This window comes from Mesocricetus auratus, unplaced genomic scaffold, assembly GCF_017639785.1.
Source record: "Mesocricetus auratus isolate SY011 unplaced genomic scaffold, BCM_Maur_2.0 Super-Scaffold_100676, whole genome shotgun sequence".
Taxonomy (NCBI): domain Eukaryota; kingdom Metazoa; phylum Chordata; class Mammalia; order Rodentia; family Cricetidae; genus Mesocricetus; species Mesocricetus auratus.
The window spans coordinates 23,125,837-23,145,869 of NW_024429266.1; the positions used below are offsets into that span (position 1 = coordinate 23,125,837).

The 20,033-nt window shown below is 39.6% G+C and overlaps 1 long non-coding RNA gene across 2 annotated transcripts in view; it reads left to right on the plus strand.

Annotated features, from left to right (window-relative positions):
* Positions 1–1,115: 1,115 nt before the first annotated feature.
* Positions 1,116–20,033, plus strand: part of LOC121136859 — an 84,683-nt gene continuing 65,765 nt past the window's right edge. The window contains exons 1-3 of one of the 2 annotated variants that reach the window (XR_005874023.1): positions 1,116–1,189; positions 2,456–2,584; positions 19,182–19,281. This is a non-coding gene — a long non-coding RNA (uncharacterized LOC121136859). Of the gene's footprint in view, positions 1,190–2,455; positions 2,585–19,181; positions 19,282–20,033 lie in introns of those variants that run through there. The other variant, XR_005874022.1, reaches the window with a different exon arrangement.

The window sequence follows — 20,033 nt, forward strand, 5'->3', positions numbered from 1 at the left end:
CTCTAAAATGAGACCATAATACTTGTCCACGAATGTTATCTCAAGTATTGGATGGGATAAACATAAAATCATAGAAAGATGATTTGTCTGTAGCATGCTCTTAACTAATGGTAATTATTACTACCACAGTTGCTATCAGATCTAACCTCAAATTCTGACTCTAAGGCTTCAAGCTCAAAGATTGAGCTCCCGAGGCCTCGTCGCCATTCTTTTAGGACTTTCTATATGTTCCCTCCTCTCCCCTGTCTGCTCTCCTTATGCCATCTTGCCTAACTGCCCATCCAATTTCTGATAAGTGGCTGGATGTCTTCCCGTCTGGAGTCATCATTGGTAAATCTCTGTGCTCAGAGCTCTCCTTATAGAGTAAATAATATGATCTAGACTCCACAGAGGAGAACCCAGGCTCCACAGAGGAGAACCCAGGCTCAAGTTATGTTATATCTTCGTAGCTTAAAATGGTAGTCAAGGTAGAGAAGTTTGGTATTGATGATAATTTACATGTCTCTTCTTCAAGTTTGCTGTAACCTATAAACCTGCACTGGTGGAATCTGGCTTCCATTCTGTTTCTTCCCCCAAGGGCTCTGTCTTTGTTTATAGCAGGTGGAGAAGGAACCGTACAGGAACGACTCAGTTTCTGGTCTTTGTAAAGAGAGTGGCACAGTTTTCCTCCAGGCCTCCTCAATTAGTTCTCCAGATGGGGTGCCATGCTCCTGAATGCAAGTGGGAAACTTACTCATAAATGTTCTGCTGTTCGTTGGTTTTTTTTCCCAACTTCTCAGTTGTGAGTACAGGGTTTAACTCCTTATTAAGAGCCTCCTGGGGGAACTGAGAGGATACTCCAGAGCCAGGTCCTGCTGAGAATATCCTCTAATTCCATTAGAGCCACTTCCCCACCCCGTGGCTCTGATATTTCTAAGCCTCTCATTCTCTAACAGATTTGGCTTTAGGTCATTCCCAGACCACTTCACACCCTGCTGGGGTTTTTTGGCTCCAAGGACAGCTCCACAGACCAGGTCTTTGTTCCTTCAAGCAAACTAGGGCACTAGCCTCCTGATCAGATGACAGGCAATCTGTCCCTTGTCACCCCCCTTCCTGCACTTTCCATCAAGCTCCCTCTCAGGTCCCAGAGATAGTATTAGTTACCAACTCTTCTGAGAAGGGGTTCCTGCTGGAAGATAGCTGTGCAAAGGTAGGGCTCCTTTTTTCAGGAAGGGAGAGTCCTTGCTGATGAAATCACACAAAACAGGAGCATCTGAGTGTGTTTCTCTATAGATAAGAGTGATTCTCTCTAGCTGAGTGTGATTCTCTACAGCACCTGAGAATGAAGACACTGCCCCGTACCAGACAGGGTCTACCAAATCTAATAGCTCTGAGAGTTATGTTAGACTGTTCTTGCAATAAGAAACTTCCTCTTCAACAATGCATCTATGTATTTCTATCTGGGTCATTTGAGGTGTGTGTGTGTGTGTGTGTGTGTACTTGAGATCTGAGCAAAGAACCCCAAAGAATGTACTTTTCTGTCCTTTGTCAAAGTTATATATCTTTCAATCATGTACTTTATTACAGAAGTTTCATTCAGTCTTTCTGAATCTTATTTTTCCTCTCATATTTATGATGGAGATGTTGTCAATTCAAAGTTCTTGGATGGTTGGGAGTGTAGTGGTAGATTGGCACTTATCATCTCATATAGACTTTTAAACCTTTACTATGCTCATTCTCTGTCTATCATAGATCATTGCTCTTTAGAGGCCAAATGTAACACCTTAGTCACAGAGAATTTAACAAGGTAAATGTGAACATTGCTCAAAAAGGACTTTGGTGAGTGTTAAGTTGTTGTCTTTTCTTTTTCAGACAGGATCTTATTCTCCAGTTCACTCTAGGCTGGAGCTCACATGCAGCCCAGGTTGCTCTCAAATTATGATAATCAATCCTCCTGCCTCAGCCTCCCAAGTGTTAGAATTATGTGTATGAAACAGCAGACCCAGTTTTGGTATTTTTTAAAATTCTTTTCTCATTACATCCTGATCAAAGATTCCCCTCCTTCCATTCCTATTCAGCCCCCTCCCCCCAAAAAGGAACAGGTCTCCCAGGGATATCAACTGAAAATGGCATAACAAGTTACAATAAGACTTGACACAAACCCTCATATCAAGGCTTGACAAGGCAACACAGTAAGAAGAAAAAGGTCTTAAAGCCCTAGGCAAATGAGTCAAGGACACCACCCCACTCACACTGTTAGATGTCCCACAAGAATACGAAGCTACACAATCTTAATGTATGGGCCTAGCTCAGATCCAGGCAGGCTCTGTGATTGTCTTTTTACTCTCTGTGAGCCCCTATGAGTCCTGCTTAGGTATTTGAAAACCACAGCACTCATAGCTTTACCCACTGTATGGGACAAAGCTAAGCATCAGAGCAATGGTTAATCAAACAACTGATTTTTCCTTCTTTCCAGAGTCAGCAATTGTTCTTAGTGCCTTCTATTCTACATGTCCAGATGCCTCAGCCCTTTCGGCTCTCCACAGTGAAGCCCACAAGAATGCTGCTGTCCCTTCAAGTCTATCTCAATTTTCTGCACCTCAAGGTACATGATTTATATGCATCAAAACAAAAGACCTGATAATTAGTGAAAGGGGATAAAAATACTTCACAAAAAAGGGTTAATACATAGTAGTTAGAAAACTATGCTATCCCTTAAATGCAAGAGAACAAATTACTAAAGTCTTTCCACCAAAGGGTAATGAGCGATCTTTATTTTCACCAGATTAGCTCATTTAATTCTCATAAAAGTCTATGAGAAGCTTCCAGGTCCATGGGATAATGGCAGCAGCCTAAATTAGAATCTCCACACATCTGAAAAAAATATGCCCATGAACAAGGCTAGCACATAAAACCACTCCTTTCAACAACATAAAGACAAGGAACTTTACAAACTTTAATTTCCCAGTAATTGGGAAAAGAAGAAACTAGAAGTGTGTGATGACAGAGTTGGGGGCTGAAACTTATTGTAGATGAAAAGAGAGTCAGGAGAGAGTCAGAGACTTCAGGGGCAGCTGTGGCAGAAGACTCAAACTAAGACAAAAATAAGACTCTGATATTACAGGTAGGTGTCAGTCTGAAATAACAACTAGAATATGAGTGTGAACCTTTCTAACAAAAAAAAAGATGTCCAAAGCAAGCAAAACCAACTTTAACAAACCAAAAAGGTAGGAGAGAGTAAAGGGAGATGGAGAGAGAAAATATGACACAATATGAGTCATAATTAAAACACAATAAACACAGTATATAATTGATAATTTGAAATAAGTCATATCAGTTGTATTAATGACTGAAATTGTACTTAACTCGTGTGTTAAAACATAATTATTGTTTTAAAGTAGCTCAGCAAGCAAAGCCAACCCTGTGCACACAAGATACATAATCTGGGTGAGTGCAGAAAGTCTGAGCACAAAGAACGAAATATGCCAAATGTTCATAAAAGAAATGAAGCTGGAACTAGAGATATTTGGAACTGATCAGTTGGGACAAAGATCAAAAGAGATAACACAGAAAGGAAGCCTTTATAATGGCAAAGGCCCAAACTCCCAGCAAAGATAAGATAAAGCATCCTGAAGATCAGCTGCCTTCCTAACAGAAACTACAACAAATGCACACACACACACACACACACACACACACACACACACACACACACACACACTCACTCACTCACCAGACAGGGAGGCTCAGCTTGAGAGAGATGCTGTGAACAAGGACAAGTATGGACAAGAAGGACACCAAATAAGATTTATTTACACCTTGTTAATGCTACTTCAACTTCTTTCCTAAATCTTCTCTAATGCACATTGGACATTTATGAACAATTCTGAAGTCACCACATACTATATCATGTTAAAAAAGTTGAGTATATCATAAAAAGTAGTTTAAATTAAATAAAAGGTAATAATTTAAACACTCTGATTTTGCAAAAATACAGATTCAAATACAAACATAAAAATCAGTATTAAACCCTGTAGACCTGGCAATTCGATGAATGGGATATGCATTATATTTAATGTGCAATTAAAGCAATAGCCAGAACAAACTGTATCACACTAAATGCATATGTCAATAAGAATGAAAGGCAGTAGATGAATTTAACATCTAACCACACAACTTGGGACACAGAACAATGTAGCTAATAAAGAGAAAGAGTCAGAGTACTGAGAACAAAAGCAAAAACTAATAAAGTAGGAAAAAGAACCATATTATCATGTAACTATTTGTTTAAACAATGAAAAAATTAGATAATCTCTAGATAATCTAATTAAGAAGAAAGTTTGATTTAGCATTCAAGAGTGAGAGAAGCAAGCACAGACAGGCTAATTGAAAAGGCAACAGCTATTGCAGCACAGGAGGTTTAACTGATGTGAAAGTAAGTGATTTTCCAAGAAATCATTTATTTGCCAAAATAATTCCATTAAAAAGAAAAAAACTGACAGTTACTATGGATGAGTTGGAAAAAGTGATTAGTTGCATCCTTCTTGCCCAGTTCCCCAAGGGCAATCAGATCCAGACTTCTTAGGGCAGTTCTAGAAGTCATCTAACACCAAGCCATTTACTCTCAGAGGAGAGATCTCAGTCAAAAGCACAATGGTATATCAGCTTACATTCTTTAGGATGCTTACTGGGAGGATGAGTGTTAATTGACAATGTGACAGATTCTGTAGAACTGATTTTGGAGATTGGCTTCTGGGCTTCTGGCTGTGTTTGCTAGGGATTACCTTTGATTGTATTAATTGGATTAATGGAGATGGGGTGTCTCTGGTGCTGTGGGTGGCAAAACTCCTTACCTGGGATCTTGGCCTGTGTAAGTGGTGAAAGTGGCTGAGCCGTAACAGGTATTCATTGGTCTCTGTTTCCCAATACAGATTTAACATGATAAATTGCTTCAAGCTCCCAATACCTTGGCTTCCTCCTTAAGATGGACTGTACCCCTGAAAATGGTTCTTTTCCTAACTTGCTTTTGTCATAAGCAGTTAGTAATTTATCACAAGAACAGGAAACTACACACACACACACACGCGTGCGCGCACGTGCGCACGTGTGTTTGTGTGCACGTATTGACAGTGTTGTGAAGAAGTTGAAATAACATGCTAGCCCACTTAGTATTGAGGCATATTCTCCTACTTCAAAGTAGAAACCACAGAACAGGAATGGACTGAGCAATGGAATAAAAGAAAATGTAGAAACAGAACGTTATAATGTGGTAAATAGTAATAGTAGTATTTCCAGAGACTTAGGGTAAAACCACCTATTAATAGAGTGCCGAGATGCCAATAGCTACACCATGAAAAATAAAACAGAAAAACTTATACAGTTTACCAGTATGGATTGAAAATGAATCAGAGCTTTCAAATGAAAAGACATTTAACAAAACAAAACCAATTCTTTTATTAACTGAAATGGCAGATGCCTTCTTATCACTAGGAATTCCATGCAAGACCAGAAGTGGATTTTTCAAGGAGTCCACTGAGTCAGGCCTAAACACTAGTTTAGGGATGTCATTTCTTCTCAGTGGAATCTTCAGTCCTGGACAAGAGGCTGACTTCAGGTCTTGGTCAGAGAACAAACAGAGTATTTCTTTTGGGGATGTGGGACAAGCAAACTGTGAGAGGGCTTGTTTCCAAAATACAGCTTTCTTCTTAGAACTGCCCTTACTCACTGTCTGGAACAAATACAGGAAAATACATACACAAAAATTACGACCTCGTTGGTTCTAAGTGATTGTAAAATACCAAAGAGCGGCATCCCAGGAGTTCACAGTGATTGTCTCCTTTCTACATTGTCTGCACAGAGGCTGTGGGCATTGGCTTAAATGGTGTTTAAGATCTTGTTCCTTCCTAGAACCCTGAAGTGATTCCCCCTTGTGTCTGCTGAGCCCTTCTTAGACCATCATCTTACTTCCCTGGAACTTCACAGCATGTGCTTTCCCCTCGATTGGGGTCTTCTAATGAATCTGACTTCTTTTCTTCCCTTGGAAAAGTCCTTCTCCTAGGAGGTTGCATCCCTCATTTATTTCCTCGCTGACATTTATAACAATCTTCAATTATCGTTTGTCTTTCCCTTTTGTTTATTTGTTACTTGTCTCTCCTGGGAGAATCTAAATTGCACAAAGGCAAAAGAGTCTCCTTCTCACTGTCAGCTTCTGAGTGTGGGGATGGCAGAGACATAGAGTCTTTGGTTGCTTGAGGATAAAGGGATGGTTCGCAAGTAACTGCTGAGTGCAAACCTCTTTCTTCCGACTTCCCATCCCAGTTTCTACCCATTATGAGTCTTTGGTTTTGCTTCTCCCAGTTTAACTGTTCTAATAGACCACAGTGCACATGTGCTGAAGCCTGCATACTTACACAGTAGCACCTTCTCTGGGGTTACCATGAAGTCATTGTGTATTGTTACTGTTTTTCCTTTTGGAGCGCCAATGCTAGAATGGTCCCTAGGAATCCCATGAAATCTTCTACTTAACAGATAAGGAAATTGAGGGTTGCTTGGCAGACTACATAAATTGTTCAATGCCCCAATGATAATTAGTCTTCTACCCCAAATTACAACACACATCTCCAAATTGTCTAGTTTAGTGGTGCCATAGTTAAATCTGGACTTGAAACTCGATGAGATGTAGAATTACCATGGAAACAAATCTCTGGGCATACTTGTGAGGGACTATTTAGAGTAGGTTGATTAAGATGTGAAGACTGTCCTTAATTCTGGGTGGCAAGAGTTCATGGGCTGGAGACTTAGACTAGAGCAAAAGGAAAGACGAGCTGAACACAGGCATTCATTGCTCTCTTAAGGACTCCAGATGAATTGGACCCATCCCTACCACTCTGCAGCTGTGTTTTTCCTGTGATGGACTATATCCTATGGGACTATGAAAAAACTCTTCTCTCCCTAAGTTTATTTAATCAAGGGTTCTGTTGAACCAACAGGACAAGAGACTAACAAGTGTCATTCTCCATAATTCCTTTGTGAAAACTCATTTATCCCTTAGTCCCCAGGAGATGATCTCTCCCAAGTGTACAGCTGTGACCAAGAAGAAATGGGGTGTAAGTATAGAATATAGTCCTAGTGGTGTCAAACATATTCTATGCACCCAGAAGGGAGAGTTTCACTGAGCTCCCAGGATCTCTGGGCTTTTTAGGAGAGTTTCTGAAATCATGAGTGTGTCCTCCAAGTGAGATTGTCCTCAAATGACACAGTGTTTCAGGAGGCCAGATGCCAAGATGTGACTAGTGTGTTCATTTATAGAATCTGCCATTCCCTAAGAATCACATTACTAACTGTAGGGATGGGAAAGTTACACCGGGAATTCCTTGAGGATTGTTTCTGTATTTCCCATGTTTGTTCAAATGATAAATGTAAAGCGATCATCTATTTTTAAGCCATTTGAGACTATTGACTCGAAAGAACAGGAAAGCCCTGTCAGGACAATTCTGTTTTATGAAAAAGTAGGGGTGTATGGGTGGGGGCTTTGGCTTTCCTTTGAATAGATGAATTTAAGGTTTTTTTTGGTGGTTGTTGCTGCTTATGTATTTGTTCGAAGCAGCTATTTGGAACTAACTGGCCTTGTCATCCTTGTAAATGAAACCTACTGGCATATGAAGACCCCGAATCATAATCATGGGAAGTCCCTATGGCAGAGAAGTTGATTGAACTATGTAAAAGACTATCAAAAATAAACCCCAATATGTATGTTTCCCCCAAAATGAGCAAGGCTCTCTCTTATGGAAGAGTCTTTAATATTCACAAACAAAACATTGCTCTATTTTGTAGTATGTTTCTCCTCCACCATTTAATTTTAATAATCTACTTATCCAAATATTATATCATCTTGGCTAACCACATGGCACAAAGCTGTTGCTATAACAGAAAGATGATAAAAGACTAGCTTTTTCCTTTAGACTCAATTTAGTAAAATGTCAGCTTCATATCATATTCAATTCATATATACCTTTATTCAAGCAACATGACTGTGGCAAAACAATTGACATGACTCTGGAGACTAGAATGTTTGTAGTAAGCACACAGGTCATGTGGGACATTGCTGGTCTGTGTGGTCCTGTGGTTAGCAGTGCCAGTATCATCAGGGAGATTGCTTCAATTGGACAGTCCTTTACTCTTCACAGATATATTGAATCAGAAGCCTTGTGATAAGTTCCTCTGGTGATACCTATAAATATGAAATGTGGACATTATAGGCTTGAGTTTGTCTCTCTTTATAGACACAGAGATCATCATTGGTATCTGACCAAAGAAGTAGTTTTGTGCAAATTGTTGACCTGTCTTATTTAATTTCAACTACTCTTTTTATAGGCAGACCTTGGATGAATTTCAGAACAAAGATGGTGTAAGGGTGGGGAAAGGATGGGGATAAGAGGAAGATGACAAGGAAGAAGAGCAGGAAGAGATGAACAGAGAGAGAGAGAGAGAGAGAGAGAGAGAGAGACAGAGATACAGAGAGACAGAGAGACAGAGAGACAGAGAGACAGAACAAACATAGGTAGTGTTATGAATTTGTCTGCCCTCTTATACTTTATCCACGTAAGACAACTGTGATTTCTCATACACCAAAGGATGGTTTCTTTTTAGAAATTATGTGATGAAGAAAGGAGTGGTCTGGAAGATGGCCTTTGTGTTTCCAGTTACTCTTTCCTGTCTCTCTGTGAGAGGTGTTTTTAATCTTAATCTTTTGTCATAGGATTTAGTGCTTTCCAAAGAAGTATGTTCCCTATTGATGCCAGAGTTGGACAAACCACCTAGGTTGTCCCAAGAAATGTTGACTTTCAAAGCAGTCAGGCAAATCTGGAATTAATGTTATATCCAGGATGTCTAAAGGGGCAGATGAGGTCACCCACATGCTGTTTTCCTGTGGATTCACTGTAGATCCTAGCTGCTATGATCACAAACGAGAAGCATTTCTCTGCATTGGTGGGAAGGGGCCACCTAAATCTTCTCCTGCTTCATTGGTCTTCTCCTGGAATTTCCCCTAAATCTTGTTTTCACTACTTACATGTGTGTTTGGCCAGGCTCTTGCTGACACACAGGTTTCATATGGCCTTAGGGAGCCCAGGAATAATCATAGTGGTGCTGAGTGGTAGAAACCCAGCACTGTCTGGAAGAGATCATACTGTGGACCACAGTCCTTTAACTTGACCTTGATGATTTCTCTCTCTCTCTCTCTCTCTCTCTCTCTCTCTCTCTCTCTCTCTCTCTCTCTCTCTCTCTCTCTCTCCTTCCCAGTTTTGATTTCCAGTGTCTTATTCTTTGCCCCAATCTTCTCAATCTTCTCTCTCTCTCTCTCTCTCTCTCTCTCTCTCTCTCTCTCTCTCTCTCTCTCTCTCTCTGGCAGCATTTTTATGAGAATTAAAATAAAATAAATTAAATTAAAAGCCATCTAGAGACAATACTGGAAATCTTTATTGGGGATGGGATTGTATAGTGCCTCTTCATGGATTATCTGATGTTCACAAAGGCTTAAGTCTTTCTAATAGTTAAGTCAGCCCAAATTATAAGGAAGCAGGTATGAGTTCTCCAGTGTCTCATCCTAAATTTAGACTCAATCTTGACAGAACAAAACCCATTTCCACTTCTGCTGTCACCAAGCACAAGTCTGAGGTCTTTTTCTGCCACTCCATTACCTGAGGGCATTGTGATGTCTTGGTTATAATAGACACTTAAGAAAACTTCAGTCAATTAAAAAAGAGATGTTTTTGTCCAAAGAATCAGTAGCCCTTGGATGTTTCCATTTAAGATACTATAAAACATGTAAAGGACTGCTCATGATAGGAACTGCCACTTTGATGACAAATAAAATATGTTTCCTGCTCCCAGAAAACTTCCAAAATTGTCTCTTATGAAGTCACTAAAGACTATAGCTTTTATGGCTGAGCAGTCAAGGACTTTGATTAGCAATAGAAGGCAGGGGCCACAGTGTTATAAGATAAGGCTAGATGGGAAATTGAGTACATTTATGGAATTTTGACTTCTAAAACATGTAAACAGTTTTCATGTTTATTATGTAAATTAGATTAAGAGGAAGAACACAAGGAGGGCATTTCAGGTGTGATGTGCATTTTCTTGGGATTGGAAACCAGAGATTGCAAATGTTGAAGTAGATGCATTTGCTTGTATCATTTAAAAAATGGTTTACATACTGTCTAAAAAGTTGGATAAATGATTAAATGTTTAAATCCTCACTATCCTTAATGCTTTCCCCCAATCACACATAATTGTCCTATCTATCTAGCCTGTCTCAATGGGGTATCATGTGAGGAATAGAAGCCATGGAAGGTGGAAGGAAAGTAGCTTTGATGTGATCAACAGTGTAACCCCTAGCAAGCCATTCTTTTCCCCCTGATTATCACTTACAAACAGAGAAAGAACTTCCCTGTAAATATCAAAATTATTTCCCATGTCAGGATGCTAAAATGGCTGAAAGCATATTCCAGCACTGTGTCTGTATATTTAAAGAGTGAGTTTTCAGTCTACAAATGGCTCTTTCACAATGAGAGTGTCATACCTACTAGACAGTGGAATTTATTAATTGATCTTCCTGTTGTGGTCATTCACCATAAAAATATTCACAGACTCTGCTTGATAACCCCTGGCCTTTCTCTCTCATGGGAAAAGGAGAGAATCACTCAGAAGAATAACCTTCCTACTTGGGTCAGCAAGAGCTGCAACTGGTTCTAAGGAGGGTGTCCAATTGACCAGGGTTGTCACACATGAAGCCTGCTGTCACTGCATCTTGCTTAGAGCCAGCCCCTTAGCTGGCTGAATCAAGCTGTGCTGACTACCAGCGAGAGAATTTTAATGTGAGCGATGACAGAGGCCTTGGAGTTAATGTGTGCATGGAGGTGACAGTTTTGAATGTCAGCCAAAGCACAAAGACCTGTCTGAAATTAATTTGGGTGGAGGGGAGAAAGTCAGAGGAAGATGGAGAGAAATAGCATGAGAAACAATTGAGATAGGTTGAGTCTCATTCACTACCATCTGCTACGAAGGCAAGTACATTCTGTGAATAGAGTTTCTGAGCTTCAGAAATTAAAAAAAAAGAAAGAAAAACAAAGGATACTGGATCCATCCAGTAATTTGTTGGTTTAATGCATCTTACTCATGTGCAGTTCGCTACATTTACAGGTCAGAAATTCTATTTCCGTTTATTAAAATAAAGCTTATAAAAGCAACTATGGGTCTCCCACTGACACAATTCAGAACTAACCACACAGGTGCAACACTTGGATTTGTAATGATAAGGAGTCAACTGTATTTTATTTACCTTAGTTTCCCTTTATAATAGCTAATCATTAAAAACTCAAAATATTTTTCCCAACTAACAAGATAATAGACAGAATTCAGATTGTTAATTAGATGACCTTACGATGGTTGCTTCAGAAGGTCACTTTTAATGACAGAAGTCTTTAAGAGTGAGAAGTGATGGAAGAAACAAATTTTGTGAAAGTGGTGTGCATTGTTGACTGTGAAGATGTTGGTCTTCCTTGAGACAAGAAGTATGAACCACTTTCTGGAGCAGGAAAGGAAGGAAATGGTCACCTTTAGACCCTCCAGAAGAAACACGGGCTTCCTAATATCTTAATTTTAGTCTGCTTACATCAGACCTGGTACCTATTTTAGGAATTTTGTACTGTTTCTGTTTCTTAGGTTTGCAATCATTTGCTGCAGCAGCATCAGAAAACTGACACACTGGTCTTTCAGACTTTTAATAGTAAGGCTATTTGTCTTCTATTTCCCTATGGGAATCCTGCTTCTGGATTCTGAATGCTGACTCCTAAATACAACTTATACCTTATAAACACAGTCTGAATGAAACTTACCCTACCTGAGAGTTGATGAGAATTTATCCAGTTGGTGCTAGGAAGGAGACCTGGGGTCTGGGATGGTTTTCTATATGATGTGAATAAAGGGCCAGAAGCCAAATAAGAAAACTTGGCCAGCAATCACAAGTAGGAGACAAGACCAAAGGGTTGAGAACAAAGCCAGAGGTCAGCAGGACAGTTTTCAGGAAACCAGTGTCAATATTTCTTGAGTGGTTACTTGTATTTTGTAGGGGGCCAGTGTGAGACTCTGCTGTGTCAACTCAGTAGTGATGTTAGTAGGTAGCTGTGAATGTCCTCAACCATTCACAGGTCACCTGCCCTGATTCTGTGCCTTAGTCAAAGCCCAGCTCACATCCAACCTCTGCAATGTTTTTCTAGCATCTTGCTGTCCAGCTTTTTTTCTCTGATGCCTGAGTGTTCATATTCTTTATTTGGTATTTAAAAATCCTTATTTTTAGTTAAACCAAAGTTTTACACATATGAATGTAAGAACTCACATAATACAACAGATTATAAAGAAGACATGGACAACTATTTAGAATCTGGCCGTCTAATAACTATAGTGTTATTTTAGAATTTATCTTTCTAGACTGATACTGTTTCTGAAATTAAATGTTAAATTATGTACAGTTCACTTGACATTCATAATGTTATACTTTTATTTTACATTTAAATTTCCAACAAGGGCAAGTTATAGGTGTCTTTAGATAAAAAAGTTTCTAGTGTTGCTGTCCTCACAGATCACTCAAGCAGTATACTGTATGTTTTTGTGGCTAAATAAATATGAGTAGGCTAAAAAAGCTGTAACCAGGAACCTAGAAACCCTTCCTAATCTTAGATGGAAATCATTCATTCATCATTGGTATGCTTTCATATTTTAACAAGTATTTCTAACAATTATTTCTTCACAAACAATTTTACAAGACCAGTGCTCTAACCCCTGAGCTATGGAGCCCTCACCTCACAAACAATTTTAAAAGTTCTACCACTCTGTTATTTTCATAGTGGTCGGGTTATTATGAACCCAGAGATTTGTCAATTAACATCAGAATTACTTGTTAAAATGAGAAAGGAGATAGACAGAGATAGGGTCCGTGTTAACTCATTAATATTCCCTATAATGAAAAATGTTGTAGGAGAGAAATAGCCGTGGTAATACGTATCATCAATCTAGCCAGGAAAAGCGATGCCATTTGTTATCTTTACGGAGTTCTTCTGCTCGCTAGTCAGTTCCTGGGTGTATTTATCAAATGCCCTGTTGGAGCTTTATGCTATGCTGTCTCTCTGAGCTGCATATTGCTTTAGACCCATTCACTTACTCGTTTGTTCATTCATTCATTCATTCATTCATTCATTCATCACTATTCATTTTTTAATCGGCATGACTGGAGTGCATTTTCCACAAGTCACTGCAACAAGTGCTGGAGAAATAGAAGAGCAAGACTGTTTTATCCTTGATATTGGCAGTGGAGAGGAAAGCCTCCAAAATGGAAAAGACCTGAGAGGGTATGAACAGGAATGTTGATGAGACAAGCACAAACAGGCTGGGAATCCTGACCCTCAGGAGCTGAGCATTGGAGAGCAAAGGGGATTATGCAACGTCTAGTGTGGTCCTTCACTGCAGTGCTAGGCTAGATTAGGCAGAGACAGAAAATATCTCTAGGTTAAAGTGCTAGGATTTGCCTGTGATTTAGAAGCTGCGAGAGCAGCCAGCAAATGTGGTAAGCGCTAGGGTTGGAGAAATGGCTCAGTTGGTAAAGTGTTTACGTTGGCAGGCACAAGGACCCGAGTTTGGACCCACCCCCCAACTCTACATTAAAACACTGAGGACAGAGTTGTGTGCCTGTTATTCCAAACTCTGAGGAGGCAAAGACAGGAGGATCCTTTGGTTTGCTGGCCTAGCTAGTTTTGCCCAGTTGGTGCGCTCCAATTCTCCAGTGAATCTATCTCAAGCATTAGGTGGTGAGCTTCCAAGGCCAGATGACACAGCAGGTAAAAGGCACATGCTACCAGAATGGCAATCTGAACCCAAACTCATATATATGGTGGAAGGAGATACTGATACCCACAAGTTGTCCTCTGACCTTGGCATTGGTACTGTGGCATGTGTCAATCTTCTTCTCCCTACTTGCCATGTATACAACATAAATAATTTAAAATATTATTAAAAACCTTTTAACTAAAGTAGAGAGATATTCAAGAAAGCACATGTCAAGCCCTGGCCTCTACATGCACATGTGCATGTTTACTCACAATGGCCTATCAGAGCAAGTGACACTGGACTACTTTTCTGGAACTAACACTGAAAACCACCAGAAGGTGGATGGATCACTTGCACAACACACTGATTTTGTGAGTGTTTTGGAGGTTAAAAGTTGGAACTCGGGGTTGTGGAAATGGCTCAGTGGATAAAAGGCCTGATTCACAAGCATGAGGATCTGTTCTTTATTCCAAACATGATATAAATGGCAGGCATGGCTTCAAACGCTTGTAACTCCAGTTTTGGGTTGCAGAAGCAGGAAGGTACTAGGATCTTGATGTCTAGACTGTCTACCTGAAACAGCCTACCCCAGGTTCAAGGAGATAAATTTCATGTCTTAAAATAATGTGAGGAACAATGGAGTAGGACACAGTGTTGACCTCTAGTCCTTAACCAAGCCCACAAAGGAGGGTGGGCACCCCTACACACATGTATACACATACATGCACACATACATACACACAGAGAAAAAATGTCTGAGCTCAGGATTTCCTCAAAGTTAGTTGCTCTGAGGACTCTTCCAGGCTGATGGATGCTCAACTCTGTCTCCAATCTTCTCTGTGTGTCTTACTCTCTTCTCAAAAATGTATCAGTCGAATTGTCTAAGGACCCACCCATATGACTTCATTGTAACTTAACCGTCCCTGTAAAAACCCTTTATTTAAGCAGAGTCACATTCTGAAGTACTGAACTTCATAGCCCATAACAAACAACAAGGGTGGGTCTCGAAAAGACAGGAAGGCTAAGGCCCCCATGAAGGTAAGTCAGTTCCAGTGGGGGACAGTTAGCCAGGTGCTGACTTAAGAGCGCAGGTGAGGTTGGGCTTGGTCACATTGAGTTTCATCTGTCAGCTGCTCCCATGCTGCTAGATGGGCACCCATAATCGTGAAAGAACGCAAGCCAGAATGCTTTTAAGGTTGTTTAAAACATTTCTTATTGCCTCTTGCCATTGAGGCCAACTATACTTTCTAGAATTGGAGGGCCTTGGGGAAGAACCAGGAGGAGAGACATAGTCTTCTTATCCATGAGTCCACAGACCTAGTAAATGGAATATACTAAGTTGTTAAAGCAATGCCACTATAATCTCTAAAATGTAATATGACAATGTTAGCACCTCAGAGTAGGACTAAGAATACCATTTCATAAGAAGAGTTACTTTAACTGGTTTTTAAACTAATTTTTAAATAAAAGATTAATTGAATTTTTATTTTGTGTGCTTGAGGTGCTTTTGCTTGCGTGTATATCTGCACACTTCAGGCATGCAGTGCTCCTGGAGGACAGAAAAGGTAGGTAGATGCCTTGGGACTAGAGTTACAAATGGTTAATAGATACAGATGGATGGTGAGAATCAAACCCGGGTCCACCAGAAGAACAGCCAGTGCTCCTAAAAGCCGAGCCAGCTCTGCAGTCACTTTCTAGCTTTTTTTTAAGGAGAAGTGAGCTGAAAAATACATTGAACTATCATTTTTAGATTTCTAGCATGTTGAGATTTACTGCTTACAAATCATGACCTTTGTGTAAGCACCTTCCATGCAGTAATGTGATAGTCAGGATTGAATAGGAGATTTTTACTTTACTGACAGCACTGTGGATTTTTTTTCTTGTTCTTATGCAAATCTGGCTAACAAGTGGTTTTAACATGATCATCAATATCAGCATGTGTACATGATCTTTCTGTCATGCAAGTATCTGCCCCTATTGCCACGGTGCTCATGTTCATTCCAGAGCTGCTTCAGCATCATATTCAGCAGAGGGAACAGAACTGATGCCCTAGCACGGTGATGAAGAGGAAAGAAAAGGGAGCAAGGAATGAAGAAAGAAGAGCTAGGAGATGGAGAGGGGGAGACTGCTAAACTGAAGCACACATCCACATTTAAACCATAAAGAATGGAATTAGTGCGTTTCACTTGGGCTATTAAAATTTATCTTTGAGCTGGTAGCAGTTTTTCTCGGAAGCATTTTCCCCCAAGCATCATGGAAGTGGATGGGCATCTAGATAACAAGATATGACGGAGGGAGGATTTGGTGAGCAAGCGAGTATGTCTTCTAAGTATATACAGATAGCACGGTACTTTTATTAAAGTAAAATGAGAAATAGTTAATATTTAGCTATTCATTATGTGAAAAATACTATGTTTTTTATTTTATTTATTTATTTATTTATTCATTTATTTATTTATTGCGTCTTTGGAGACAGGGTTTCTCTGTATTGTTTCGGGGGCTGTCCTGGAACTCGCTCTGTAGTCCAGGCTGGCCTCGAACTCACAGGGATCCACCTGCTTCTGCTCCTGAATGCTGGGATTAAAGGCGTGCGCCACCACTGCCTGGTGTGAAATACATCATTGATACTCATTCCGTGATTTTTTAAAGCAAAATTCTCTGAGTTGCTTGTTACTAACTCACTGATAATGAAAAAGGTTCCAGGACCTGGGGGCATTCTCATAGAATCATTCCTCTCTGTCGGGCCTCATGCAACAGGATCTTCATTGACATTTAGGAAGTAAATGATATCATAAAGGTACTGGCTATTCCACTTAATTTTTATATGATAATAACAGGTGTTCTTATTCATTTATTTCACACTGGGGACTTCAAAATTTCTCATATGTGGGCTTAGTGGGAGATATTAGGATAAATTTGTTCACATGTAAGTCTAGAGATATCATTAGTATAAATTAACAGAAGGACACTGATTTTTCTGTGTTTCATAAAAGCAGGGATCATCCCTTTTTTGTCTGTCCCCATATCCTGAGTGTCTAACTGCCTGGAAACCAGTACATTTGGTCCTTTTGTTCCTGCTTTTGTGGCAGACATAACCAATCCACTCTGTCTTTATATAATAGTTGCCCTTTCCATAGTGCCCCAGGAAACTTCTACACATTGATTGGAGCTGAAAACACAAAGCATATTTATCATTCTCTTAGTTAGAACTCAATAAATATTTCTTAATTATTAGAATAGTCTTCCCAATGAATGCCCCCCTTAGCACCAACTCTGACAAATAGCTATTCTGAGACTGTTTAAACACTTCCATATCCCGAAGAATACATTATTTCATAAGACAAGCTCTCCCACTGTGTTATAAATTAACTGGAAAGTTCTTTACATTTACCAAAATCTTGCCTTAGTTAATTGATGTATTCAGCTTTCCCAGTATTATACTTTAACACAGTGGATTAATACTTCTGATGTCTTAAGAGTAAGTCAAATCTGGTCTTCCTGATTCGCTCTTAGAATTTGATGATTCAATGACAATATTTGAGTTACAACAACAAACATGCACATGTATTTGTATTGTGTAAAATGGAAATATTTATATGGAATTAAACATGCAACAACTCCAAAACAGCATAGAGATATAATTGTGACATTCTAGGGTTATATATCCCAGATCTTTACAGGTTTCAGCTAAGTCGTCAGCCAAGTGTGTTATGTCTCCTTTTTTCTTGTTTTGCTACTTTCACCTGCTGACAAATTGAATATTGAATTTACTACTTCCTATTCAAGAGATGCTAACAATGATAAGTAGTTTCTGTGCAGTTCCTCTTTTCCCCCTATTGACCCCAACTCTGTGGAATGTAGTAGCAGTGTCTCTTTAGATAAACTGGTCTCCATTTCTGTTTTGCATTGTTGTGGCATAACTCTGGGAAATGTTACTGTGACGAGGGGAATTTCATAGAACCCCTCAGGTTCTAGGGAGAAAAGAAATCATCCTGAAAGGCAGAGACTGCATATTCAGGATGCTCTGGCCACAACCCAAGAGAAAGCTCCAGTCAGCCCCTCCTCTTCTTTATAAGTGCTCATGGCCGCACAAGTGAAGCCATGCCCTAAGATATAGCCACCATTCCAAGTCCACTGGTAGAACAAGATGACACTACAACATATTAATCAAAGGACTTCCCCCTACCTTTCCTACTTGTATTAAAACTGGCCATACTTGAGAATAACTAATTATCTTTCGGACTAAGGGTGGAGGTTTCAAAGGTAACCACTCCTTATCTATGTGAGGGCTCACATGTCCATCTCATGTTTTCTTTGACCTTCTCCTACTTTATGCATGCCACAGAACTTATGGAGAAAAGTAGAATTCAGCATTTTTGTTGTTGTTGTTGTTGTTAAAAGGCGACAAGGATCTTGAAGTGATTTGATCTCTGTTCTTTAGTTGATGAGAAAGAACTTAGAAACTCAAGATTCCGGTCTCTTCATCTATTCATTTACTATTATTAATTGCTGGAATATAAAATTAGGTAAACCTTCCTCTTCCCTTGATCCAGAAGTGTTCTAACTCCATAGAAAGAAAGTAGATGCTCCCTTGTGGCAGCCTTCATACTGAACCCTTTGTGGGAGGCTACTGAGGTAATGCCAGACACCCATTAGCTGCTTGCTATGTGGGTTAAACACCATAAGACGTCACAGGCAAGAGATAACAAAATGATAACATGAGGTAATGGTGACTGAACATCAGCACTTGAGCTCAGAAAACTTGAATTTAGAGCACACTATGTCATTGTTACATGGAATCACTTCCTCATGCAGAGGAGACTTTGGCTTCACCGATGTCTGAATGGTGCTATTTTATATCCTAAGACCAAGGATAACTTTTGCACATAACTCTCTGATGATGAAAGATGTTATAGGAAGCACTCAGTCTTATCTCCTTATAGCACGATTAGAAATGGAGAGAAGTTTCCAGAATAGGTGCACCCAGATGTCTGCCAGTACTTCCCCAGTTGCAAATTTCCTACCAGCTGCATTTTCATTCTTTGGTCTTCATTGGCTCAAGCAGACACAACATTATTACTCAGGGATTGGTATTTTTTCTGTTCTTTATTTCTCAAAGGCATCCTTTCTGGAAGTAAGATCTCACTCCTTCAGGGAAGTTGGAATTTCAATGTTTTGCCACAAAAAAAGTAGTGTCACATTAATGAGCTGCCTGTCTTCTAAACTTCTAAACAATACTGAGAAGTTGCCTTGAATGAGTGTCTCTCCCCTTTCAACACTTTGGGAGATGACATGTGGCAAACATTATTAATCCCATTTTGCAGATGAAGAGACTATTCTTCCTTGGTTCCTGTTTGAAGAACATGACATGCCCTGGAGTGCCTGTCAGTTTCTACATCTGTTTAGTTCCACCAAACATCTGAGAAGTACTGTCGGTAAGCACCCAGCTCCTTTTTTTCCTTTAGCTTTAATTCATCATTTACATCTGTGGTTTGCCAAATTTAAGTGCTAAATGACATGGTCTAGAAAGAAATAAATAAGGGCTATGAGGTTCCCCATTTTCTAAAATACAGGATAATAAAAGATGAGAATTCATATTAGAAGAACAAATCTGAAAGGCAATTAAAATTTTCCTTCACCAGTAACAAGAAAAATTCAAAGTTTAAAGGAGAACACACATTTTTTTTACTCCAGGAAGTGTCACTCAGCCCTCCACACTTGGTTCAGGAATGAGAAATAGTGAATTGAGTTAGCTCTGGGCAACACAGGTCAATCAGAATAACAAAGTGATGTACACTCATGCCTAAATTCTCAGAAGCCCTAAGACTTATCCTAGAGTCTGAACCAAGATCAGAAATGAGGCACGTGGCCTAGCTTACACACAGTTTAGTGAATAATTTCTGTATGCTTGTTACTCTGCTGCATGTCCCTTATTGTCTGATAGGAGGAGAGCCACAGACAAACAACAGCTGAACATTCTCATCACAACAAAGCCAATGGTAGTCATTTAAGCATGGTGATTCTCATCACACACATGTGGTAAGACAGCATGGACACATGGAGCAAAGATGAAATATTCTGTATATCTCCACTTTATGTCAGGTAGAAGACAATTTTGGAAACACTCTCAAAATATTTTATTGCCTTTATTTTGAATACTACACCATAAAATGAAG